Below are 21,159 nucleotides of genomic sequence, written 5' to 3'. Positions count from 1 at the left end.
GTGGGTTTCGTGGGTTGACCCAATTAAAGCACACAGGAAGCCCCAGAACTCACTGCAGGGATTAAACGTTCCACACAGCTTGTGAACATCTCAGTGTCTTCTAGGAGGAGATGGACAAAGTGTTTCTGGATAAAAAGACAGCTAAGCTTGCTGCCCCTGGATGGATGGATAGACGGACTCATGGATGGATGGACTCATGGATAGACGGACTCATGGATAGATAGACGGATGGATGGATAGACGGACTCATGGATGGATGGATGGATGGATGGATAGATAGACGGACTCATGGATGGATGGATGGATGGATGGATGGATGGATGGATGGATGGATAGACGGACTCATGGATAGACGGACTCATGGATAGACGGACTCATGGATGGATGGATGGATGGATGGATGATGGATGGATGGATGGATGATGGATGGATAGACGGACTCATGGATGGATGGATGGATGGATGATGGATGAATGGATGGATGATGGATTGATGGATGGACGGACTCGTGGATGGATGGATGGATGGATGGATAGACAGACTCGTGGATGGATGGATGGATGGATGGATGGACGGACTCATGGATGGATGGATGGATGGACTCATGGATGGATGGATGGATGGACTCATGGATGGATGGATGGATGGATGGATGGATGGATGGATGATGATGGATGGATGGACGGACTCGTGGATGGATGGATGGACAGACTCATGGATGGATGGATGGATGGACGGATGGATGGATGGATGGACAGACTCATGGATGGATGGATAGACGGACTCATGGATGGATGGATGGATGGACAGACTCATGGATGGATGGATAGACGGACTCATGGATGGATGGATGGATGGATGGATGGATGGACAGACTCATGGATGGATGGATAGACTCATGGATGGATGGATGGATGGATGGACGGATGGATGGACAGACTCATGGATGGATGGATGGATGGACTCATGGATGGATGGATAGACGGACTCATGGATGGATGGATGGATGGATGGACAGACTCATGGATGGATGGATAGACGGACTCATGGATGGATGGATGGATGGATGGATGGACAGACTCATGGATGGATGGATAGACGGACTCATGGATGGATGGATGGATGGATGGACAGACTCATGGATGGATGGATAGACGGACTCATGGATGGATGGATAGACGGACTCATGGATGGATGGATGGATGGATGGATGGACTCATGGATGGATGGGCTTAAAGTTTGAGTGGACTAAGACTAGAAAAGCTCTATCCATGTGCAGTTCCACGCCGTTAGCTGAACGAACACGCTGGTTCATCATGATGCAACACTGGCCTGGAACAGCTTAAGAAAAATGAACATTTTGTATGATTTTGACAAGATGTTTGTAGGAATATGAAGGTCATTCATTCAACAGAGCAGGCTTAAAATGTGTGTATGTTCTTGGAACTTTGTAAGAGCTCGGCACATTTCACTAGTATGGAAATTATTCATAAACATATTTTAAACAGGATGAAATAAAGGATTTTGGAGACGTCTCAAAATAAAAGGTTAAAGTGACGTGAAAATAAATGGAGGCCTTGTTTAATAAAGAAAAGTTATACATGAGTGTTTAATTTGTTTCATACAAAGAGTGAAAGAAAGAGCTCGACCTGCATTAAATGGTCCAAAACAAACGAAACGCTGAACATATTCAAAAAGTTATTAATAAATCAACAACATGAAACTACTTCCTGATTTCGTAGAACTCCAGGACGATGTGACACGCAGCCTTACGTGTTCTTTTAACAGACAGATAATAACTGACTGTGATGTCAGCTGGTGGAAACAAGACAAATAGAGCAGAGAGACCTGTCATAACAGCTTACTGTCACTGCAGAGCGCCTGTGTGTGTGTGTGTGTGTGTGTGTCTGTGTGAGCTGACTGTGCGAAACACGTCAGACTAATATGATTTTGGCAAAGAAAGCCCATTATACCACTACGTGCCCCCTCGTCCTCGTGGAGAGGATAAGATTACATTTGTGTAAAATTACTCCACCTCCTAATAGTATCAATGGATGGTATTTGTCTTTGTGGAGTAAATGGATTTTGGTTTTCCAATTAGAGACTGTTAATAAAACTCCACAGCTGAACGGTTACGTGCAAATAAGCTGTTTGAGGCGTTGTCTCCATTCACAGACAGGTGACAAATGAAAGGAAGAGAACGTTTTCCTGAACAAACTGCCGACTCGCCACGCGGTTTCATAGCATTTAAAGGCCGTATCGTCAGATTCACGTCATGGGTGGGGCCACTGACACCTTCATCCTGTATTTCATCAGAGGACAACGGTGAGTTCTCTGTACTCATCTGCAATAACGTTACCTCAAAGGGAAGAGGACGGCTGACACGAGATCAGATTTTCAGATTTCAGTAGTAATAATACGATGCTACCTACAGAACATTTGGAAAAATTTCCAGCGGTCGATTTATAACTAATTAATAATGAAATGAGTAAACAGAACTGGCAGAGACTTTCAGTCTAAGTGTCGTAGTTCTGTGTGACAGCATGGTCTCACAGCAGTCTGTGATATAATAACAATCTTTAATTCATTGATTTGTGTTGCCAGATACAAAAACCCTTTTTACCCTGAATGTGATTTTCCACGTTTCCACTTGGTTTCTTGGAATCCCGGAGCAGTCGTAGAGGAGTAAACTGTGCTGATTTAAATTTCTAGAGACTAAAGTTTGAATCACACGTCAATTTTTCATGCATCATTTCTATGATTTTTAACTGTTATCAATTACAAATATGGTTTAGGGTTAGTCATTCAGAACTACTTAGTTACACAGGTTTTCTTCATTCACTGGTTGCCACGGCAACACCTCAGTTACAGATGATATTTCCTGTTTAATGACAAAAAGGAACAAAAGTAACAACCTGGGTTCAGGAACAGGAAACAACATTCATTCATTTCATGAGACCGTCCTGTATTAGTCACCTGGCTTCAGTGCTGGAGCTTTGCCTTCGTGTACTTCCAGTTAAGGAATCGTTTGGTGTTCGACCCTTTCACTTTAGGTTATAGCAACAGCGATATGGTTGGGTTATGGTACTTGTTAGGGAGTTTTTATTGTTTTATTTGCTTATGCTTCAAAAGTTATGTTATACATATTTCACCAGACACAGTTTTCTGTAGAAACAGGAAGCTGACCCTGTGACACTGACAAGAGACCAGTACAGAAATACATATCCGCAGAAGTTGACTTGCATTATATTATTCTTAGAAATTGACTTGCAACACACATACTTGTGACACACACACACACAGCTTACACACAGACAGCATCAGGACCTGCGTAACAGGAAATGTGATTATATTTGCATATTGACGATGTAACCTATAAAAATAAACGAATACTGCAGTTCGTGGTGATTCGCTCTGAGCTTTTCACCCGTGCAGCACGTTAACCTACACAAGTGTCTCAGTGTTGTTTATTCACCTGACTGTTTGTTAACTGTAAATCTCTGACAGTACTTCAACCAAATCAGGACCTTTACTTAAACCTAATCAACCAAAGTGAAAGGTGACCAAAAACAAAAAGGAATAAAAGCAAAAAAGCAAAGAAAACACAAAAGTCCAAATGGGGTGGACGTGGTTACCTGGCTCATACACCTGGAACTTACCTCAAAGACATACTGACCAGATGTACAATTACACAGCAGCCCTACAGTACATAGTATTTATAATGAGCAGTCTTAAAACGGCTGTTTGCCTTTAGTAAACAGCACGTTCCCACTATCGCTTCCTAAATGTGATAAAATGAAGCCCCGACAGGCCTTTGGTTGCCCCCAGACACTGAGGGGCGTCTGAGCAGATACCCTAAACTCAATGCGAGGCTCAGGTCACCTCAAAGATATGATGCAATGGGCACGACCTCTTCTGATAGAGAGACCTACTCTGTATACTAGTGTGCATAAAGCTTGACAGCTATGACACCCAACACACAGCCGGAGTGAACATGAAAGAGAAACTTCACAGAGATAAAGAAACTGGTTTTGTTAATATGTTATGAGTCAACAGTGATGCCTGCCTGGGTAGACTGTATTTATGTATCTGTCACCTCATATAACTGTATTTACTTTCAGGCCATGTATCTGAGTGTAAAGTGATAACACAACACTGTAATATGAGGCTCTGTGTGCAAGGCAGGCAGCAGAGTGAGGCGACCGTCCCGTCGAGGGTTCGTCTCGAGTGATTCGTGCTGTTCTTAATGCTTCCACCTCGCCGTCTCCTGTCACATATTCTGCCCGCTGACTCAAAAACACAGAGCTGCTCGCGGCTGTGAAATGCTGATATGAGATTAGAATGAGATATCTGAGGGAGAGTAAATATAGTCGGCATCTCAGAGGAATACGAACCTGGAGTGCAATTCGTTCAGGCAATCAGCCCAGAATCAGATGGAGGGGAAGGCTGGGAGGAAAGATGTGGCAACGGAGGGAGAGAGAGAACAAGAGGGCTACTCGGGGATTCGTCCAAATGAGATGAACAAGACAGGCACAAATTAAAAGATGCAAAGAAAAACTAAATCAGGGGATGCCCATCAAACCAAACTGACAGTAAGTCTCTCTAACCTGAATCGTAAGGCCGCTCTAATCGAATACAGTGATCTGGATTCGCTCGTTATGACTCTGGAGGTACGTTTGAAAGTAGCTTGCATATGAAGAGCAGATGTGGGTACACTTTGTTTTGATAGCTACATCTCGTAGTCATCGTCCATTGCGTAAGGGACTGGTGACCTGTGTCCAATGACAGCTGAGATACTCTAGGCCTTTGCAAGCTTGAATTGAATTGGTGGTGAAGAAAATGGTTGTCAGCTGTAAAAAAATAATCTCCAATCTCTGGGAAGTCCTGGCTATGCGTTGTCTCAGAGGGATCCGTTTGTGTTTTAGAAATGATTATTCAGTAAACCTTTAATGTGTCAGCATACAGAGAACTGCCAAGTGGATGCACTGGAGCTAAGCCATCCGCCGATGTGGGATAACACTGAGATCCACCCATCTGCCGTGGCATGGCTGAGCTTGATTTTTAGCCTGAAGCTTTGCTCCAGTGGCTTCATACAGTGTGTTCAAAAAATCCTGGTTATAAGCTTGAAACAGGTAGCAAAGGTTAGCATGGACCTCCAACCGGAATATTCAGGGCTACAATCCACAGCAGTCTTCCTCCACCAGAGTGAACTGCGTCCAGTGAGGAGCACTGACAATCGGCACAAATGGCATGAAAAGTGCCCGATGAAGTTGTTGCGATTGCTTTGCAGCTACGATACGTCAGGTGGGGTTTTTGACTGTTCCTTCAGTTGTTGCTTTGATCCTCCAGATTCTACTTTCTGTGTTAACTCTGGGTCAGAAACAACGGTTTGAAATGATTCATGCAATGTGATGTTTCTCCGAAATGTCTACAGGGCTCAAACTGTCTGCACTGAGAGGTGGGAAATACCTGAGGTCAAAATAAAACGGAGTCAAAATAAAACGGAGTCATTCTCTGATTAGATCAACCTGCAGCTTATTGTATCCTGTGGGTATTTTCAGTGTACAAATCAGTTCAAGTATATCTTTAGCACAGACCCAAAGGACGATAGCTTTTTGTCAGGGCACCGGGAAGAGACAATAGACAGTGAAACACAATTCCAAGAAAGGAGGAAAAAATATGGAGGTGTGTGATGATGAATAAAGAAGACAGGAGGAAATGAGTGGAGGATGGAGCCGAAAGCAAGAGGGAGAAGAGCAGGAGAAGAAGAAAGAAGAAAACCAAGATGGTAGGAAATGAAAAGAGAGTAAGACAGTGGTGTGCATATCACTTTACATTATCTGTGCTGTTCAACCTCCTTTTATGTCGCACACAGACCCACACAGACTCCTAACTTCCCACATTTCTCTTGCTCATGTTCACTGACTTAATCTTGGCTTTTGGCGTAGCCAGCACTTGTCATTTCCATAATTCTTGTGATAGTGCAGAGGGGAGGGGTGATGTGAAATAGAAAGCAGGGGGGAGGTAATCTGGAAAGCGAGCGGCTGCTCATCTGTCAAGATTACAGCTCTGAATTCCTGTGAAATTCTTTTTTATCTCTCAAAGCAAAAGCAGACTTCCACCTTCTGCCGTGTAATTGGTAGAATAAGAGCATTAGGTTTCAAAGGATGGAGATGCGTGGTTAGGATCCAAGTCAGAGGTGAGCAGCCAAGTCACATGACTTGGACTCCAGGAAGAGTCGAGTCAAGTTTAGGCTTTAAAACTCGACAAAATCGCATCGCATTCACTTCACAGCAGTCGGCGTGCCCAAAAGTTATCCAAATCCATATCCTGCTTGTAATACATGCAAATTGTCTCCAGCTACTTTGATTCACATGCTTTGAACCAGATCACTTGGCAGACAATCTCACTGTGAATCTGAATAGCTCTGAATATTTATAACGCTGCCGCCTTTATAGGTCTGCTGCTGCATTCTTTGCCTCTGCAAAGCTCGTGCTACATCCAAAAGCGCTGTTAGCATGCAGTGCCTTTAAAAAGCTGGGAACATATCTTAACCCATGCCCAGCACACACAGTTACACGCCCTACTACATACACCACATTACTTTAAAACATTAGCCTATATGCTACATGCTGCACTGTGCAATCAGCTGTTCACAGTGAAGCTGTGTGGTTTTATCGCTGCACAGCCTCATCAAACGGAAATACTCTAATGTCTTGCACATTATTTGAAAAATGCTGCCTTGTATCCTCTAAACAGCCAAAACAGTGCTATTAAAAATCATCTGAATCTTGCTAGCTTGTCACAGCGTAACAACAACAGAAATGCTGAGTGAAAATTAGTGTGTGGAACATCTGGACTGTGCAGACGGACACAGAAGTGTAACATGCTGCAGAAGTAGGACTAAGATGGAAAATACATCCCAATAAAAGGACGTGAGAGGCTGACCACAGCTGCTGCCACGCGGCTTTTTCCCTGTTTCAGTCTGCAGGTGATGATTCAGTCTCCATATGGGCTGTAACAAAATATATAAAACACACTAACTCTATATTCTATTTACTGTATTTCTTTAAAAACAAACAAAACCATGATAATTAGCATTGCTCTAAAACCTTCTCATGTTTGGCTCTCGGGTCAAATCTAACAACGTCTGCCCCCGGTCTTGCTCCCAGCTCTGCACAAGGACGTCTTTCATTGGTTGGGTAGCTTCTTTGATCAGCTGGCGATGCTTGGACCACGAGCTTCTCCTAAATCTCACCATGTCATTTTACTCCCTAAAGCAAATAAACACCAAGCGGCAAAAATGGAAAACGCCCACACAGGATACACACTGCCGTCTCCGGGAAAATACTGGATGCAGGCTTTGTCACCCTCTGCGTCCTTACGTGGAAACAAGCGTGCTCGCTGTCAGCATCCCGCACTCCCATGGACCCGAGGACACCGCATCACTGTGTCAGCTGCTTTGACAAAACAAGGGTGAAACTTTTTTGAGGCAGACCTTAATCCTTCTTTCTGGGTTTCCAGTATTTTTCCCTGCCTGTGCTCTCATCTGTCGGTCTGTCTCTGGACTTGCTGTGTTCAGTATGTGGGTGAGAGAAACAGCATGTTCAGCCAGACAGAAGCATGAATAGACCATGCACACACATACCAAAATAAACTAACCACATACCCACATTTATCTGAAGGCCGTGGGCTTAACAGTCCATATGATAAAGCCAAGGCATGTTTCTTCTTCCGTTTACACAATGCAGAAGAAAACTGCACAATAACGTTAGCTTGTACCATCCAGCTACGTCCAGAAGATTTAGTCTAGAGGTTTGACTTATTTGTGTATTTTTTGCACATCGTTGCAGAAAATGTTCAAAATGATAGATTTTCTTAGAACATTTGATCTGTTTTATATGTTCTACTGTAAAATGTGGGTTTATAACATTTGCACATCATTACATCCTCTTTTTATTTAACCCTTTAAGACCGACCATAGAACCAAGTCCGCCAGAGCTTATATTATATTTTTACATGCTGTGGAACCATTTTTGGGAGCATTTCAAGTTGCTATACATCAATACAACCATTACAGGCCAAATTTTAATAATATGTCTGCATTAAGTGCATAGTAATTACATAAATTGCAAAAAAGTGCAATAAACTACAAAATAATTGAAAATCGTTTTTGTTTTTTAACATATATTTCTAATTAGAGAAATTTCAGAGGCTTATCCCTCAAAACTGTAAATACAAAAAAGTTGCACAAAATAGTTTCCCACCACAGGAAATTTATTTTGAGTGTCTTCATAGTTTTATTTTTGAAATACACCAATTTTTATATACTGCAGGAAAAACGAAAATAAATATTATAATGCAAATTTGCAAAAAAGCAGCATATGCATCAAAATAAACTATTTCCAGCAGTGCAATATGAGTCCTCAGCATCCCAGAAACGACACAGGAAGTAATAAAGTCAAAGATAACTTTTAAAAACACCAGTATAAGCTCATGAGACCCTGATGGTAAAAACTACATTTCCGCAAAATGATGTCACTTCCGGTTTCGGCAGGTCATGGCGGACATGTGATAGTTCACGCTGATGGACGTAGGAAGTGTTACAAACAGCTGATGGGATCAGCAAAGGGTTTCTGGAATATTATGTTTTTGTTGCTGCTTTTTATGCAGTTTTTGCAAAGCTATATGTGGAAGGAAACCGTGACCGAGGACAAGCTGATGGCATAAGATGTAAGTACAACTCCTCCGGTTTCATATGCAAAAAAAATTATTGCGCTAGCTTACGTGGTTGCAGACCGGGATTTAAAAATAGTTACGCAAAACAGAGCGTGCCCGCTCTGACCGGCTTTAAAGGGTTAAAACTTTAATTTTTCAAATTTTGCAGAACTGGGGCTGTAATTGGCCAATCATAGTTGTACTGAGCAAGAGGCCTGTTGTGAGAATGTGGCTGTAACAGCGTGTCCATTAGTCTTTCGGGTAACAATCAATTTTAGAGTACAACATTGGTCCACACCTCTTTATCTTTGAATTCAGGTGTCTTCAGCCAACACACCAGGTGTATAAAATGCAGCACCTAGTCATGAAGACTGCACGCAGCTGTGAAAGGATGTGTAGCTCTAAAGACCTCACTGGACTTGAGCCTCGTACCGTAACAGGATGTCCGCACTGGAACAGGTCATTGTGTAAAATTTCTCGCCTCCAACATATTCGAACATGTACTATTGTAAAGAGGAAGTGTTAGACCGCAGTTACAGATGGAGCTACAGTCAGGTTACAGAGCACTGATCCCAGCCGTCCTCTCACATTAACATCAGCATAGTAACTGTGCACCGGGAGCCTCGTGCCCTCTGTTGGGTATCACATGGATGACTGCATTAGTTGCAGCCGGTCTACAGAGAAAGACAACAGCAAACTAACTTGAAGTAACGCATTTTGAGGACAGGTGCAAAGACACAGGGTCATCGTGACGTAGGTTCAATTCCCCACCTTTGCTTCATGACTTGGCCTCTGAGGCCTCTGCGGTACCGACTCTGACGCCACTTTAATGAGCAGTGTACAGTCCTGTGTAATTATAACAACATTAGCCCGAGCGCATTGTTAAGTTATTACGGAGGCACTTATAAATACAGCTTCATTCCATTTAGAAAAGCAGCTTATTCCCATTCTGCCATGCTATTACATTATCGCCCAGTAATTAGATATCACTTACAACAACAGACTTCATCATTTCTATCATAATATAATGCAATCACAGATTATTACTTTCCACCCACACCCGCTCTACATTTAACCACATTAACACAGCTTTGTTATTTATTTTGACTAAATTAAAGTACTGCGACCATCGAGGTGGATGTTGGAGTCAATGTCAGTGCTCCACAGGCAGCAGGTGGAGCTCCACGGAGCCTCCTGAGACCAGAGCAGCACGAGAAGATGAGGAGGACGAGGAAACAAAGCGTGAAGAGCCATTTCATGCCCGATAGAGGAGAAGGTAAATCAAACATCTATATGTGACATATGCATCGGTGTATTCATTAAGACTGTGTGTGTGTGTGTGTGTGTGTGTGTGTGTGTGTGTGTCGGTATGTAAGAGTTCTGTGCTCAGAGTGGTTTTGTGTGTACGAGTGAAGGTGTCACTTTTGCTGTTTACGCCTGTAAAGAACCATTAGTGACACTGTGATTACCATTACCAGGCTGCATGTCACACACACACACACACACACACACACACACACACACACACACACACACACACACACACACACACAATTAACTGGCAGCTTCAAATGCTTCCTACATACAGAAAATCCTTTCTATCCCGCTGTGGCTTTCCCTCCATGGCGCTGCTGAACACAGAGCTGAGCGCCGGTTGACACTAATCCTTTTCAATTAAAATACCTTCACTGTTAAAGGGAAAACATCTCGCATCGGCACATTAACTCTGTAAACAAACCGCTTCTTTGAGTCTGTTCAGCCGGCCGCTGTGACGTCAGCTGTCTAAACGGCTAAACTAGGCTCGAGCTTCATATCAAAGTGTGTTTCAGCAATCTACAATCTGTTCCTAAACCTACACAGAGCTGCTGCTTGTACTCAATAGCAGTCATTCACAAAGAAGCTGCGGCTATTTTTGGTATTATACTGAAAGCAGCCAAGAAGAAAGTTGAGCTCTTTGTTATTTTGCAGAAAACAGCACAGGGGGAGGTTAGGGTGGATGCACGTGGACTTTTAACCTCTTTCGGTCAGCACTCTTTAGTCCTCACCATGGAAACAGCAGGAAAACTGAGGTCATTTCATCTCCATCACACGTTTACATCCACATTCATTCAATCAAGTGAAATTCTGCAGTTCATTTCAGCTCGTCTCTGACGCTGAACCAGCCGTCATAACCTCAGCACTCCCCTCCTGCCATCTCCTGTCCTTCCATCCTTCCCTTCCCCAGGCCACAGCTCCTCTCCCCTCATCCATCAGTCCATCTCCTCTCCACCCTGCAGCTGTCCCATCTCCTTTTCTCATCTCTTTCGTCAGCTCGTCAATCACATTTCCTCCTCTGGCCACTTGTCCTTCTATCTCTTCCCTTTTCCTCCTTTCTGCCACCATCTCTTTGGCATCCTCCTCTGTCAGTGCGCCCCAGGGTGCCTGTGGCTACAACATAGCTGCCATCACCAGTGTGTGAATGTGTGCGTGAATGGGTGGATGACTGGATGTGTAAAGTGCTATACAAATACAGGCCATTTACCATTTACCATCCATCAGCACTCTGTATGTGGACTGGCGCTGAGGCTTTATTATGTGCCCCCCCTCCACACTCTCATATTTATTTCATCGCCAGCAGGCTTGAGAGGACGTGAGCCCCGCTGGCAAATGAAAGGGTGAATTTCCACATGCATTATTCTCACGTTGAGTCGCCGTGGGGCTCGTCACAGCCCGAGACGCCCCGCGGCACTCTATGGCACGGAGACGCAGGCTGAGAGCGCTCCTGTAAATGCACACAGACATGCAGGAGCATGCACGTGGGGGGATTCGAACAGAAAGAGAGAAAGATCAAAACATGCATTATCTGCGCCGCACAGGAATTCACAGTGAAGAGAAAACGTCGCCTGTTTGTGGCAAACAGAATAACGTGCATGCATGTCGAGATGTGGAACAGCCTGCACGGCGGGCTCGTCGTTCAGGGACGTTCAAAGGAGAAGAAATGTATAAACTTTACTTTGGCTGCGAGGGATTATTCTCGTCTTCATCTCAGGTGAAATCAGTGGGTTAGAAATGAGCACATTGACATTTAGCTTGAGCTAAAATAAAGCAAAGCTATCCTAAGCAGTAGGTATCCTACTGAGAGCTGCTTACACTTGCTGACAGCACGATGATGTGGAGCCTGAACCGCTGAAGTTGCCATTAGTCACCACTCACCCCAACGCTGGCTCCATGTGCATACTCTGAAATTTAGTCCTGATGGTGCCACCGAGCAGAAGTGCAGACACAAGCGTTCTCTTTGCTTTACTAGCTGCTGAGAACAAACCGAGCGGCTTGTTGTGCATCCGGCTGAACTACGAGTAGACAGAGAGAAGAGCCCAGAAAGTTCTGTCTGCTTTCATTTAAACCCGTTTGTCTGGACAGCGTGAACAAGGTGTCAATCAAATCTAAACTGCAGGCAAACGTAGAATTAGACTGAAGCACAATGACAGAAAAGGAAGAAGATGGATTTTTAAAAAATGTTATTTTGGTGTGAAATGGCTCCACGTGCCGTTTGAAGACCTTTTTTTTCCCGTTGGCTGATATTGAGTCATGTTTGCTTTGGAGTGTGTGTTCACACACACACACACACACACACACACACACACACACACACACACACACACACACACACACACACTGTCGGGTATTCATATCTTGTGGGGACATGTCATTGACACAATGCTTTCCTTAGCCCAACCCTCACCAATAACCCAATTGTAACCCTGACACTAAAACCACATTTTGAGTCTAAAACATGCCTTGTGGGGACGGGAATACACACACACACACACACACACACACACACACACACACACACACACACACACACACACACACACTCTAAACCAGCCCAAAAGCGCCGGAGAGAAGCGTCTCCTCTCTCAGCAGAACTGCTCATTTTACATCCTTTAATGGAACAAATAACAGGCCGTCACAGCATTTTGTCGCAGGGATATCTGCATATAAAATTTCCTAACATCCGTGTAAAATGCCCGCGTCTGCTGCTTTTCTCTCCCAGATGATGGAACTTTTAAAGACCTCCTAAAAAGCCCCGGCGTCCCTAACGAGCCAGAACGAAAAGCGAGAAGAAAAGGCAAGGAGAGGAACAGGCCACGGGTGAGCAGCCCGAGTCCCCATTAACCTTGTAAATGATTCAGCTGGCTGGCTGGAAGATTGAGGCGGCTCTGCTGTTTATCTAACAGATGATATTTAGAGTCAGAGAAGCTCTATGGATTTACAGAGCGCCCTTCAAGAAGCAGCGACTGACCGAATATCGACGGACCTCGAGAGCCAATTAGCCACGTTAGCGCGTGCACCTGAACCGTGAGGCGCAATAACGCCCCCGCTGGAGTAATTAAAGCTCCGAGATTAGAGACACCGACACTCACGGGTGGAAACGGCTTTCATGTGACGGCAGCGCACCAGCCGCCGGTCTCACGTTAGATAACACACTCATATCTACACCGATTCCTGGATCAATAGGTCTCCCTACTCCACTTTGCTCTAAGCAGCCGTCACCATGGCAACCGGTGACTGTCATCTCTGCAAATCTGTAGTCTGGTTACGGAGTCGCACACAGAGCATCGTTTTCATCCCTCGTCAGTTTTTAACTTCCTGTTTCAAGAGATCGATGGGAACCAGCTGGAAAAGGGTTTTTTCTCTAAAAGGCATCAAAGCGACACTAATGAGCGAGCCCGGTCTGGACTCACCGTGTAGCCTCTTTCAGTGCTAAGGACAGCTCATGATTGGCTGGAGCCCCTTCGGATTCCCATCGGATTTGCAGATTTTCCTTTGGTTGGTTTGTTAGTTTGTTTTTGTGCTGAGAGAATCAGAGCGCAGAGCGAGCCGGGGATCATGCCGGGCAGGTCACAGGTCTGAGAATGAAAACGCTCTCTGTACACATTACACTGAAGGAGTGACATCCGTACAACGACTCATTAGCTCTAACACTCGATCTATGATCACTCTGGCACACGCTCCAAAGTGAAATAATGCTGAACTATAACAATATGTAACTGATTACAAGAAGAAAGACAATAAGAGAAGAAATGAACTGAAAATGAAAAGCAGGATGTGGCCACAGAGATGGAATAAAACAGAATCGGTTTGGGTTTTCTCAGGACGAGATTTAATAAAGCTCCAGGGCCCACTAAGCCCACCAGGACTTTCCTTGTCTTGGAGATTTAGAGGCTGTTCCACTGTAATGTCCTTATGCCAGTCCTCCACACTGACACGCGTTGGTTTGTGTCGTTTGTGCTTCACATAAACGATCCTCCAGGGAGGTTTTAGTCATTGCCACCGAATGTGGAAGTCTAGATTCTAATTTTATGGATTTAGTGATAAATCCTGGTTTAAGTCTGTTTTATTAGGCCTGAATTTAATGTCCTAATGAATTTAACTTTTAGGAATGTTCAGTCAGCTCGGATGCTCAAACTAAAGTTTGTGGATTAAGTAATTATCTGATTGTAGAACTGTTTTATTTATCATCTTACCTCCTCTAGTTATTGGTGTATTTTCTATTTGTGGTTCTGAATCAAATTATAGTGGCAGAAAAATCGTTTATTGACAAGCGCGGTTTATTTTGCTTTGCCTGTAACTTTTCTCTGTGGTGCATTCAAGGACATTCCAGCATCTGAGATTTAGATGCTGCAAAGCACAGCCAACAAGCTGCGCTCTATGTGGAGAAGCTGAAACAAACAAGTGCATTGTGAAAAATACATTTTTTGGGAGCAAGTTCTTGCAATGAAAAGTTGCTGCAGAGTTCCTGAATTATTGAACATGTCAGAGTTCTTGAATTCATCGGCAGGCAGAGATGTCTGCACGATCCCCGTGAGCAGCTGCAGTTTGATAAATAATGATATCTCACTGTTGACTGTGATGGAGTATCGATGACACGCTGGTTTGAAAGTCTGGAGTTTTGATTGCCAACCTTGGGCTGAGGTGAAAAACTAAAAACCAAAAGGTTGCCAAATTAAAATGCCTGGCAGTACTACAGTATGTACTACAGTATGCACTACAGTATGCAGTATGGAACAGGGAATGCAGTAACACAGGCAAAGCGCTACAGTAGACATGTTGTTTCACTACACCACCAGCAAATGGAACAAAATGGACCAAATCTCAGCACAAAGTCAACACATGCAGCTGACATTTCATTTGCATTCCTGCTTCTGCATGTTTGGCTGTGCGAAGGCCTCAGTGTTGCTCTACTAGCTGGCTTAGTTTCATTTTAATCTACTCGTCCTCTCCATAAAAGCATGTGTCAGTCAGAATGCCAAAAACAGCAAGAGGAGGCGAGAGGAGCAAAATTAGACGACACAAAAGACTGAAGTTTGTAGAAAAATATCACCACAGAGACGGTTTGGAGACAAAAACGTGAGAGATCAGCAATTTAAAACTGAAAGAGGAAAGAAAACAAGAAATGAAAGAACGAAGCAGAAAGAGCCCTGCTGTGCATGCGTGTGCGTGCATGTGTGGTTTGTTTGCCAGGGTCCGATCTATTCACACGGTGCCAGTGAGCACCGCTTCGGTAAGAAAAAAGAACAAAAATGAAAATGCTGAGAAATTTTCATACATTCTGCTTTTCCATCAACATTCACGTTTTTTTTGGTAGAGCTGTGAAGTTCAATAAAGCCTGTTTCCATACAACCAAGTTCGGCAGAGCTTTCTATTTTTTCCTGCTGTGGAGCCGTTTCTGGGAGCATTTCAAGTTGCAATACATCAATAGAACTGTTGTATCCCAAATTTTAATATATGTATGCATTAAGTCCACAGTAACTACATAAATTGTAATAAAGTGCAATAAACTACAAAAAACTTTGTTCTTTGACACATATTTCTGGTTCATCCCTCTGAAAATGCAAAAAAGTTGCAGAAAATAGTTTCCAAGCACAGGAAATTTATTTTGAGTGTCTTCATAGTTTCATTTTTGAGATACAATAATTTTTATAAACTGCAGGAAAAACGAAAACAAATATTATTGTGCACGATTTGCACAAAAAACAGCATCAAAATAAACAATTTCCAGTTTGAGTTCTGAGTCTCCCAGTAAGGCACAAACATGACTTTCTGTGTAGTAAACCTTAGAAAAAAATCACACAACTACGTTTCCAATGGAAAATGACGCCACTTGCGGTTTTGGCAGGTAATGGCAGATGTGTGACAGTCTGCGCTGACGTTTGTTCCAGTGCTGTGAACAGCTGATCGGATCAGCAAAGTGTGTTTCTGGATTGCAAAGATTTTGTTGTTGCAAGCTTTTTACACAACTTTGCAAAGACATGCATGGAAGGAAGCCACGACCAAGCTGAATGCACATTATCTAAGTACAATTACTGCGCTAGCTTTCAATTTTACAGGGACTTTAAAATAGTTACGCAAATCAGAGCGTGTCCACTCAAATGGGCTTAAAAGGGATATTTATTAATCAGGTTTTAATTAAGTGACAGCTCTCTGTGCTGGGAAATGCAAATCAGTGTTCAAGTAAATGAGTACAAACTCCACCTTCAGGAACTACACGCTGAACAGAAACCAGTGAGGACCAGTAAGCAACCAGTCAATCAGCTGTTTCTCTCAAAACCAGCTGGCTCATTATGAAAAAACTGGATCTACAGATGCAGTGAAACTGATCCACATGAACGTACTAGACCCAAATCTACGAGACTAGTTCCTGTAGTAGAAACGAACAAAACCAGGATCTACGTGATTATTAGAAACCAGTCAGAGATGTTCACACACTGGTTCAGGATGCACCGAGTAAAGGTCTGAATTGTTGGGAATAACCGAGGCATGAATTGCCTGGTGAGAATTAAATTCATCAAACGTCAGCACGTCAGGATCTGCGTTTGTATCAGGATCCACAAACCCACAAGAAACATCATCAGAAATCCCGACATTCAGAACCAAAGAGAACCCCGGATCTGTCTGAGCGACACCAACAACACAACAGAAAGGCCGGCCTTGCTGGAGCCCTCAGTCTCAGCCTCTGTGGAGGACGAGAGTGACTCGATGTACTGAGCTGACTAATCCAGTCCTCAGAGGTCATTGTTGTTCCTCTATTAACCTGCACTTTGACCTATTGACTAAAACTGAGGTTCACAGTCCCTCCAATAATCATCACGAACTCACAACAATATACCAGCACAATATAATTTACCAGTAAAGCTCAGGAGCTTGAAATAATAAGACAGAGTGCCCTAAAGACAGCACTGGTCAGCATATCGTGTAGGCAATGGGATCCAATGATTCAAAACGAGCCCGACAGAAAACCACCTTAACATGAAACACAGAAACAGCAGCTGCAGATAAAGAGGTGGATTTGCTCTGCTTACCTTTATTGTTTAAACCACAGGAGGAGGAAGAGGAGGAGGAATCAAAGCAGGTGGACGGAGCGAGACAGCAGGGCAGCACAGAAAGAGAGGAGATCGATTTTATTAGAATTAGTGTGACAATGGTGCTGCTCGTTGTTCCAAACCAGGCTGAAAATAATCTCTTAATCGCTCCCAAATCTCTTATTCTCCTCTGCAGCTACCCGTCTGCACGCGGACCTGCTCGAACAGCGACAGCAGCTGGTGCGGCACCCAGCCCGGCTGTGTCGGGATTGGTTGGGAAAAGTTTTGGTGCGTGTTCCTGAAAATGTTTGCTTCCTGTCCAAACGCTGAATGATTCAGAGTTTTTAGGTACAGGCGCAGGCAGGAGGTCGTTTCCGTAGCAAAAGCACCCCGACTGTGCCAACGCGGTGTCATTTCCATCCCAGTGATACCGGCCATCTGGGGCCCCGACTGGACGACAAACCGCACGCGCAAAAAGAAGACAAACACACAACAGCGAAGGGCTTTTCACACAGATCTGTCTGCCATTTAATCGCTCGCTGGTTCCATCGGTTCAAAACAAAAACCAGGCTGATGACTGACGCTTGGAAAAAAATGAGAAAAGTCCTTTTTAATGTGTTTGTTTGCTTTCCGATCCATCCTCACTGCAAACACGCAGCAGCAAAGGTCAGGGCCAGCGCTGCCAATATTCTCCTTCTCAGCTTGCAGCTGAGCAACACTGAACAAACTAAAGTATGAGTCTGTGTTTGGTCAAATACGTGAAGTGAAACAGGACAATAGTCTGAGGGGAACTCGGTACCTTGGAGCAGAATGTTGAATATCTTTGCCTGAGCAGACGATACAGGCTGCCTGCTGTCCTTCAGGGTTTCCCCAATCATTCTTCTATTAAATCATTTATACGCAGCACAATGTCAACCTATAAGTACCTTTAAATAACGGTATTTATTGCTGTTATTAACCTCTTAACATCCAACAAGCCACCAGTGACCAATCTAGGATTTGGGGAGAATTTGGGGAGAAATCTAAAGCAACCAAATGATAAATATTAAAAACATTAAATTTAAATTAATTTTAATGGACTGGCTCTTAAAACTGGCCTCACTTAATTTCAAGTCACTTAAATTATAATTATATAGCACTTGGTGACGGTGGGAAGGCAAAACTGTCACGGTCTGGCTGGGGCAGACCGTATGTGTTGCAGAGGAGGACTCAAACGCAGACCAAAACGTAGTGTGGATAAACAAAACAAGCCGTTTATTGAGGCTAGCAATGAGGGTAAAAATAATCGGGCATCGGTGAAAACTAAACAATAACCTAAACTGGGTGAACTAATAACAAAACATGAAAAAGCTTAACCATAGTGAACTGACATGGGTACCTGGGGATGAGACATGGATGAGCAGACGACCTGACAATGGCATGAAGAAAACAAAAGGCTTAAATACAGACATGAGGTGATCAGGGGAAGTGGCGACACATGGGGGAAAACAGCTGACAGACATAAACCTAATGACAGGACCAGGAGAGGAAAGCTAAATACAATAAACAAAGAACACATGACATTGTCAGAATAAAACAGGAAATACTAAAACATGACAACACAACTTAACAGACCTAATATGTGATGAATAAATACAAAACCCCAAAACATAGAAAACCCAGGAACAATAACTGCCTAAACTAAAGGCAGATAGGAAATAACACAAACTAAATCACATAACAAAATGAGACAAATACAAACATGAACTCAGAGCGCTGGGTCAGAGACCCAGCCTGTGACAAAAACTGCCTTTTAACAGGAAGAAAGCTCCCTCAGGGAGGGGCGGGGCCATCTGCTGTGTCTGGTTGGTCGTTACGCCAGTTCATCTGCTCATTATTGCAAATATCTGATCAGCCAATCACACGCCAGCAATTCAATGCAATCACGTATATAGACATGGTAAAAACAACCTACTGAAGTTTAAACCGATCAACAGAATGAGGGAGAAATGTGATTTCAGTGACTTTGAATGTGGCACGTTTCACTACACAAACCATTCAGGTGAGATGATGCTGGTAGATCAGCATTTCAGGTGCTGCTGATCTCCTGGGATTTACCAACACAAACCACCGAGCGACAGGTCAGAAATACCTCGATGCTGATGTCAGAGCAGAACAGCCAGACGGCTTCAAACTGAAGGAAAGGCAACGGTAACTAAACCACTCGTTTACCACAGCACATCGGACGCTGAAGCAGCAGACGACCACGCTGGGCTGCATCATGCACGTGCAGGATGTGATGTCATCAATGTCAATAAGAGCCAAAACCTCTGAGAAATGTTCCCAGCATCGTGTTGACTCTGTGCCATAAAGAATTAAAGAGGGTTCAACCAGGTGTCATTAGTTAAGTGTCCAGTGAGCATAGGTGAGAAACATTTATGCTAAACATCCAAAAATGTAAAGCTTTAGATGGCTCATTTATGAGACCATGAGACTACTTTATGAGAATATATTCACCTTTCTGCGATTTAAATGTATCTCATTCAAATCGAGTGACACTGGATTCCCCCCTGGGGTGATGTGCTTGGTGGGGAGTGTCTCTTCCACTCTTGTACAACGATCCACTCGTCTCAACTCGTCTCTGATCAATGCATTTGAAAGCTGAAGCTTTGACGAGCTCTTTATCCTCTTTCAGCTCATCGTTTTGATCTTCTGCCACATTTACTCTATCTGCAGTGTTGATATAGTGTTGTTATGGTCTTTCACAATTTCCACAAAAGATTACCACATGACACTCATAAAAGGTATAATAAAGAGCTTTAACTCATCCGAAGAACACGAGGAATTCTCCCTCCTTTTAGAAATGCCATTTAACTGACACGGGGGAAAGAAACTCATTTAGAAGTTTAAAGGATTACAGGACCGCACAATCCTACTGGGAAGCCTGAAAGCCATTCATTAGTTCCCTCATGAGTGATGCACTAGAAATCCTCAGATGGTGAGTCCGTCCACTGAATGGCTAAGCAGGCTAGCGGGGCAGTGGGGCCAGAGAGAGCGAGCCAAAGATGGACGGAGGGCAAATGAGAGCGATAGTTGAGAAGCACTGCAAGAAAAGTGAACCTGGATCAAAATGCTGATAGTAGTACTCTGGTTCTCACACACACACACACACACACACACACACACACACACACACACACACACACACACACACACACACACACACACACACACTAAAGCCCTGAGGCAGGTAGATAGCAGGAAGCTAGCATTAGCCAATCACCAGCTTCTGTTACAGTCTCAGAGCTGCCAGTCATCCTTTAAATGGTAATGGTAAATGGCCTGTATTTATATAGCGCCTTTACTAGTCCCTAAGGACCCCAAAGCGCTTTACATATCCAGTCATCCACCCATTCACGCACACATTCACACACTGAAAGCCTTGCAGCTGTCTGCAGCTCGCTGTCAATCAATCAGCAGCGTTATGAGTCACACAGGTGAAGGTGTGCCATTTGGTGCCATTTGAGGAGGAAGCTGAGATCAGGTGGATTAAGAAGACTGTATGTAACCTTTCATGGACAGATTTGAGGTCCCCTGGTCCTGGAACCAAACCACCAGAAGCTGTACCAACAATGAGGGTTTTGCCGCGCCGTGGCTCAGGTGGTCGTCCACCAAGACGTCTATCGGTGGATCGATCCTTGAGTCCTCCTGTCTTATGTAAGAAACCGAACCCCTGGAATGCCAGTGGAGCTCACCAGCTGCTCTGGTTGCTGGCTGACCGTCTTTCCCCCTGCCGTCTCCCATCCATCCTGCCCACTTTCACACTGTTCTGTCCTAATCAAGGCTAAAGCCCCCCAAAATATTTCAGACCTGCACTAGAAAGCTTTGTGTTTTTCCACTGAGTAGAAAAACACAAATTCTGGAGGAAGGAATAAAAGGTAAGACGGTAAAAATTCATGTTGAGGCAGAAAAATAAATCACACAAATAGCGGATTATTATTCCTCGCAGTGATGCGAGATGGGTGTCACGACTGCCTTCAGGACTGACACGATGTGAAGAGAGAGGAAGAGATTTGACATGCATTTCCACACCAGGCAGCTACAAGCTTTTCTTTGT

The 21,159-nt window shown here is 43.8% G+C and overlaps 1 protein-coding gene across 5 annotated transcripts in view; it reads right to left on the bottom strand.

Moving 5' to 3' along the window:
* LOC101469427 (glutamate receptor ionotropic, delta-1) overlaps window positions 1-21,159 on the bottom strand; it is a 594,275-nt gene that overhangs the window by 322,479 nt on the left and 250,637 nt on the right. The gene's annotated exons all lie outside the window — the stretch shown is intronic.

This window comes from Maylandia zebra, linkage group LG8 (genome assembly GCF_041146795.1).
Source record: "Maylandia zebra isolate NMK-2024a linkage group LG8, Mzebra_GT3a, whole genome shotgun sequence".
Classification (NCBI taxonomy): domain Eukaryota; kingdom Metazoa; phylum Chordata; class Actinopteri; order Cichliformes; family Cichlidae; genus Maylandia; species Maylandia zebra.
The sequence above is the reverse complement of the archived record's forward strand: the minus strand, read 5'-3'. Positions and strand labels throughout refer to the sequence as shown.